Here is a 6,821-nt window from a genome sequence, read left to right on the forward strand (position 1 = left end):
TTCCATTAATACTTTTCATGAAATTTTCAGTATGAATAATAAAACTAAATCATAGGGATCGGATGAAGGAAGTTAGAACTACATACTCTTTTTAACAAGCTCAAGAAAGAATTGTAAAATCTTTATAAGGTCACTCTCTGGTGCAGTTTTGAACTGCAATCAGGACTTTACCTTCTTAGACTTCTCTTTGCATATTGTTTAAATCAAATTGTAAATTAGTTATAAACTTGTATAAAGTAGCATGACTGAAGGAAACAAAATTATTGATATTTTATAATCTGCGTTTGTATCCCAGAAGACGCATCATTTGGTAAAATATTTTATATATACTTGAGTCAATAAAACTTCTTAATTTGTATACTGTAGACCTTTCTCTGCAAATTTACCCCTGGGGAAAAAAGAGAAATTGCTACTTCTATGTAGCCTCTTTTCTTTTATTCTCTTTTTTCCTCCCTGAATTTTATAGATTTTGTGTATGTGATAACACTGTGGTTCAACTACATATGCTTAGACAGAAGCAGGTTATTGCATTCCTTGTGAAAAATATTCTTTGAGAAAAATGAGGTATTTGCTCTGCCATTTGCATAGGGATAGGCTTTTCTGTGACCTCCATTTTTAACATTCAAGGAAAAAGCGAGTCAAAACAAATGATATTGTCCTGATAACAGCAATTACCAGTGAAAATGGTCTAGTCTTTTCCCTAATGACTATGTCTGTTGAAGCAGCACCCTGTTCATGAACATCTGCTCGGCCTCAGAGAGTGCTCATCCTTGGAGATATCTAGTTTTACACCACCAGCTGCTGTAGCAGATTGGAGAAGATGAAATCTCTGTTTAAGTTCTTTGTCAGGGAATAATGCACAATTCCCTGTAAGAAGCTCTATAACAAGACAGAAATCACTAGTGCATCTTGCCTTTATGCACTGAATTATCTTTGGCTTTACTCTCCAAAGTATTTTCATGCAGTGTAAATTCTGTATTTGATAACATATTAGTCACTTCATAGCACCATAGACTTGTGTGGTGCTTTATAAACATATAGTAGGACATATTCCCTGTGTCAAAAAGAATTTGATTTTCTTTTTTTTGGCATCAGGAAGTTAAAACAGTTGACTGCATGACCCTGAAAACTGTTTTAAAGGACCAAGAAGACCACATTGAAAAATAACATAAAAGCAGAGATTGTGTACTAGGAACTCTGGTCATGCACATCCTGTTGGTCACTAGCACAACTCCCCCTGCAACGTTCTGATTCTTTTAAACAGACTACGAGAGAAATAAATTAATTTGTTTAGTGTATCTGTCATATGAGCTCTCGCAATTTTATCCTTAATCTTTGTCTTTTCATGCGGTTGTAAACCCAGACAGGAAAAGAGTGAATCTGCAGGGAGGTGACTTATTTTTAGAGGTTTTCCTTTCTATGGTGGATTGCTAAAGCTTTGTTGGATAACATACAAACAACCAGTTTCCTCCTCTGTGGAATAAGATAATGTTACTAGTCACCATGCATGTCCTGAGAAGCATTTGATCATAACAAAATGAAGAGCAGATTTTACCTTGGTGTGCAGTGAGAGAGAGACCTGGCCTCAACAAGGTCAGGATGAATATTTGTTTTATATTTAATTAACTAGTAAAAAATAAAACCTCTGTGAAAATATGGGAGTTTGCAAATACCTGCAGTGGTAGTTTGTTTAAGAAATATAAATACTAACTTGTTCAGTGACTTCAGTGTTGTATAGCAATAGATGTGAACTACTTGAAAGTGTCGCTTAGATTCTTAGTCAGATTAAAGGCTGTTACTCTCAGTGCATATGTACATAATTTCTGTCTGTCTTTCCTAAGGCATTTTAATGTGCTATGCATCTTAGCATGTAGGTGTCAGTCCTTATAACAGGATACATTTTTTTTACCACCTGATCAACAAGGCAATGGTCCTGACTGTTATCCACTTGATCATGTGTCTTAAATTAAATAGTTATCAAAGAAGCACTGTACTATTAAATTGCCTCTATGTGTTTTAGAATGAAATACAGTAGACAGCATTTCTGAGAGGTAGGATTTTGCTTTCCTCTGGATAAATGGAGAGCATACATTACATATTAGTATAGAAGAAACTCCTTTTTTCTCTCTCTGAATACTGCTACTTGTATAAGGAGTATGAAGAATCTCATGTCAGTGTCAGCACTTTCTAATTCACCTTTTCACCATTGAGTCTTGCATACCAGGAATGACTTGCAGTTTATTTGAGAGAAAGATTAAACTTGATACAAGAAATGAAATGCTGAAATAAAAATTCAAGAGAAAAATCAGTTTCCAGTACAAACACCTATATTATATAATTGATTTATGGTATACTGCTTTGTTCATTTATCACTCAGTAATCAATTGCAGAAATCTTTGCTATCATTTACTTATTTTTCCCTGAAGAAGAACAGTGATGATATAAAACTGTATAGTTAATAAAGTGAAGAATATTTAGCTTTATGGGATGATCATATGATTTGACATACTGTAGTGTTTTGAGACCCACAGAAGTAAAAAATATGGTTAGGGAATATTCAGCTGTCTGTAATTACTTAATGTCATACTCTTCACTGACTCCTCAAACTGGACCTATGTAGATCTTATCTCTAATGTAGTTTTATTTGAGAAATATAAAGGGAAACTGGTTATAATAGCTTGCCTTTAGAACTGAAGCTGAAATACTCTACTTATATTAAGCTATCCGAATATAATCGTGTTATTAGACAGAAGAAATGTGCACTATTACAAGGCAGAAAGCATGGTACAGAAGAACAAAAAAATAGAGAAACACAGGTATGTGGAATCTATTGCCTCATGCAGTCTGGAAATACGCACTTGGCAATGAGATGTGAGTGTAAAGGAACAGGGCTAGTGAGAGATGTTGAGAAATATAGCAGATAGGATACTTCTTGCTGAAGTAACACAGGAAAGAAGAAATTCAGAAAGTCAGAGCTTACACTAATTAGTAAGATGACAGTAAACACAGATTTGGCAGAAAGTTGCAAAGCTTCTTAAGCAGCCAACATCCTACCTTCATATCCTGTGCTTTACTCATTTTCATGCTTTACCAACATTTACAGGGAAAGCTTCTAAACTACTTATTTACTGTTAAATATGCTGCCAGGGTCTGCTCTTAATTATGCTGATGTAAATCCAACACAACTCCAGCAATTACATGGTATTTACAGAGGTGTAACTGCGATCAGAAGCTTGTCTTTGGTGGGGGGTGACACTATACTGGTTTTGCCTGTCCTTGCAGTATGTTTTTAGTTATTTGTTTTTTCTTAGTTTCAAACAAAAGTTTTGCATATTAATAAATAATTCTGTGTCTGGTAAAACATATAAATTAATATAGAACATATTTCTAGTTCTCATAGGCAAACTGAAGATTCCAGCCAAAAAACAACTGCATTTGTCTAAAACAGTGTTTCCCAACCAGTGTGACACGACACAAAAGTGTGCTGTCAGAAATGAACAGGTGTGCCGCGGAATTTTGTCATGGCAATGAGCTACAATAGGTATGAGGATGGGGAATGCCTTAATAGGTGTGCCATGGAAAATTTGTATTAATGTAAGTGTGCCTTGGGCTGGAAAATGTTGGGAAACACAGGTCTAAAGGCAGGGCTATCTAACTGTAACAGCAGCTTGAGTCTCCAGGCTCCCCCTGCCTCCTCTGGCTTCTGCTTCCTGCCCCTGCCCCTGCCCCTGCCCCAGGGGGTGGCACGTGCAGCAAAGCGCAGGGGGTTAATAGTGAAATCATCATATCAGGATTTCACTAATCCAGGTGCTAATCAACTGACTTACTGTTGCAGTTTAGACATAGCCATTGAGACAACCATGAGTGGCTTTATAGTATGGCATAGTGGGGGCTTTGCTTAAGATAAAAGAAGTCTAGTTACCATATGTTCCCCAACTCCTCTTAATTCTGAGATAAGTTTAAGTATTTTTAGTAAGGGACTTACGTTAAAAATGTTCCTTAACAAAACTCTTGATAATGGTAAGAAAAAATAGGTATCTGTTTTTAAGGCTAGAACATTTCCTTTATATCTGAGGAGAAAGTATGTTAAAGATATTAGTTATAGGGTGCGTATAGATGTTCAGGAGGTTAGAGCAGGTAAAAAATGGCCACCTGATGTGGACCTTGCCTGCATATGGATTTTACACTTAAACCCCTAGTTAGGTTGATCTAAGTACTGAACTGTACAGATGTTCCCTGAAGGCTAGATTGGGAAAAAATGGCCAGCCCAATCTAACTTTAGTTCACTTGACATGCACTAAGTTAGATCGGACACAACTAGACTGATCTAACTGCATGTCTGTACACGTTTGGCACATAGCCCTGGGGCTGGGAAAACCCATCTGCTCACCCCTGCCCCTGAGTTGCGATTTTCCAACCCCTCACCATGGGCTATTTTTAGCTTCCCTGACCTCTCCTCCCACCTCCAGACAGATAATCCCCCCACAGACCAATTGGCCCCTCCAAATTGGCCCCAACCCCCCACCCCTAAGCCCGCAAACCATCCCCAGTGCTGGTTTTACAGGTGTTCACTGGTGCTGGGAGTCTGATTGAAGTGAGTTGGGATGGGGGTTGGTCTGCAGGGGGATTTGTTCATCTGGGGGTAGGGTGGGGTTGGGGGGCTAAGAATAGCCCCTGGCTGGGGGGTAGAGAACCCCCTGATCCCACCAACAGTCTCCCCAGGCCCCACCAAACCCCCTGAGAAGCCACTAGCTCCGATCCTGTCAACCCCCCTGCCAACCCTGCTGGTCTGCCAATTCTGCCTTCCATGGTGCCACTACCCCCCCAATTTCTTTTTTACCCTTCCCCTGACTTACCTTAGATGGGGCTCCTGGCACGTATTTAATTACTGGGTTAGATGGGGCTCCAATTTTTGACCCGATCTAACCTTCTGAACTTCTAAGTGTAATGTCTGTATGCACTGTAACAGGAAGCCTGGGGCTCCTGTTATTTTAAGAGGTAGAAGCAGTGATAGACAGTGCTTGGAGAGACAAACAAAGGCTAGCTGAAAATAAATAAGCAGCTGGAGGCTAGAAGATGAGAGTGCCCATTGATGTGCTGGTAGCACAACAATTGTACAATAGGACAGAGTACAGCTGCAAGTTACCTGAATGAAGTAGGCAGAGTTGGAGCAGCATATAAACCAGGGCTTGAGCCAGGGAAGCCAGCCTGGCTCTGCAAGCCAGAGGGGGAAGAACTCTGCAGCAAGGCAGCTGTGACTGAACTACTGCCTAGGATCCTGCTATGCTTGGGAACAACACGTATGAAGCTGAGGGCTTGCAGGGAATGGGACCCAGGATGAGTAGGGGTTTTGTTAAATAACCAGTGTGTTGAGAGTCTTAGTTGTGACCAGAGTGTTTACACTTTTCATTCAGGTTATAGCCAGTGGGTTTGCTCTTTCATTATCGTTAGAACTGGTGGTGAGTGGGATAGGCTTAAGGCACAGAAACAGGGCTAGAGAGCCACAGCTGAGATGGGAGCAGAGCTTGGAGCCAGGGGCTTGGAACCTGGGAGGGGCAGAGATAAGAGCCTAATATGATGGCAAAATAAGTCTGCAGCTGAAGAAGCGAGGCCCAGTGTAGTCATCTTAGGCCAAAAGGACCAGCCAGAGCAGTGGGGAAGAGGCCAGAAAGGCTGAAGCCCCAACAAGGGAGTGGAGGCCTAAGGTGGTCTGGGGTGTGACAGCTCTACCTGGTGCACTGGCCTGCTTCCAGCACCCATAGTTTTCTTAGAGTTCATAAAAACTATGTGAAGTCTTGCCTCATGCACTACTATGAATATATTTACAGTTATTTTGCTTGAGAACTGGTCTGGCATTCTCTCTCACTGTCTTTTACTTTAGTTAAATTTTACGTGTTTAGTTTTTATTCACAGTCATGAACCTGCCATTTTGTCTTATCTTATTAACAAACTGAAGTGAGGTCTGGTGAGTTCTTGAATGGGAGACATTCTAGGAAATGCTACCATGCTTTCCAAAGTGGTTCAAGAATTTTCCCCCATGAGATGTTAGCAAGCTAGTGGTGTATTATAGTAAGGAGGCCCAAACCCAAACTACTGTCATTAAAACTCACTTGGGACTTTTGAAAGAATGGGCAAATGGTATTCAGTCTATCCTGCTATTTTCATTATGATGTATGCCTCACTTGTAAGAAAACAGCTGTGTTCCACATAAAACACTTTTTTATGACACTGTACCTTCCTCTATGAGGACCTTTACTGATCATTAATGATAAGTGAGACTTACCACTGATTTAGAATTTCTACTGCAGTGATCCAGTTGAAATTTTTTATTGGCAGATGGTGTAAGACTATTCTAAACTAGCTTTGTAGATGCTTCCAATATTTACCAAGATCCGTTAGTTTCCAGATAATGGCATTAAGTTCAATAAGGTCATAATCTGTAGTTTGCTCTGTTTCAGTTAATACACTGTGTCCTTGCATATGATATCCAATGTTGTTATGCAAATTCAATTTATTAAAAACACAAGCTCCAGCTGCTTTAAATCTACTGAATTTCTCTTCCTTTATTCAAGGTTGCTTCATTTCTGGCAGTGGTGCTCAATAAGTCTGTGCAAAGCAGCAAGCATTCAATTTGGCTTCAGATTCAGCTGATTCAGAGGGCCAGTGATTCAATTTGGTAATTCAAATCACTGTCCTGATCTGATTCGGCCAATTTGGATTCGGAAATTCAGCCACTGAATTGGGCCGAATCTCCTCTGAATTGAACAGGCTGCAGCAGCAATGTCAGTGGTAGGGGCATGGCAGCAGCAAGTAGGGCCCCC

General features: G+C 39.9%; 1 protein-coding gene across 1 annotated transcript in view; it reads left to right on the top strand.

Moving 5' to 3' along the window:
- Window positions 1–1,289: 1,289 nt before the first annotated feature.
- Window positions 1,290–6,821, top strand: part of RAPGEF4 (Rap guanine nucleotide exchange factor 4) — a 304,750-nt gene continuing 299,218 nt past the window's right edge. Inside the window, exon 1 of the mRNA XM_019522934.1 lies at window positions 1,290–1,593. The gene's annotated coding sequence lies outside the window, so the exon portion shown is untranslated. The remainder of the gene's footprint in view (window positions 1,594–6,821) is intronic.

This window comes from Gavialis gangeticus, unplaced genomic scaffold (genome assembly GCF_001723915.1).
Source record: "Gavialis gangeticus isolate Ggan-Ray unplaced genomic scaffold, GavGan_comp1, whole genome shotgun sequence".
Lineage (NCBI taxonomy): Eukaryota > Metazoa > Chordata > Crocodylia > Gavialidae > Gavialis > Gavialis gangeticus.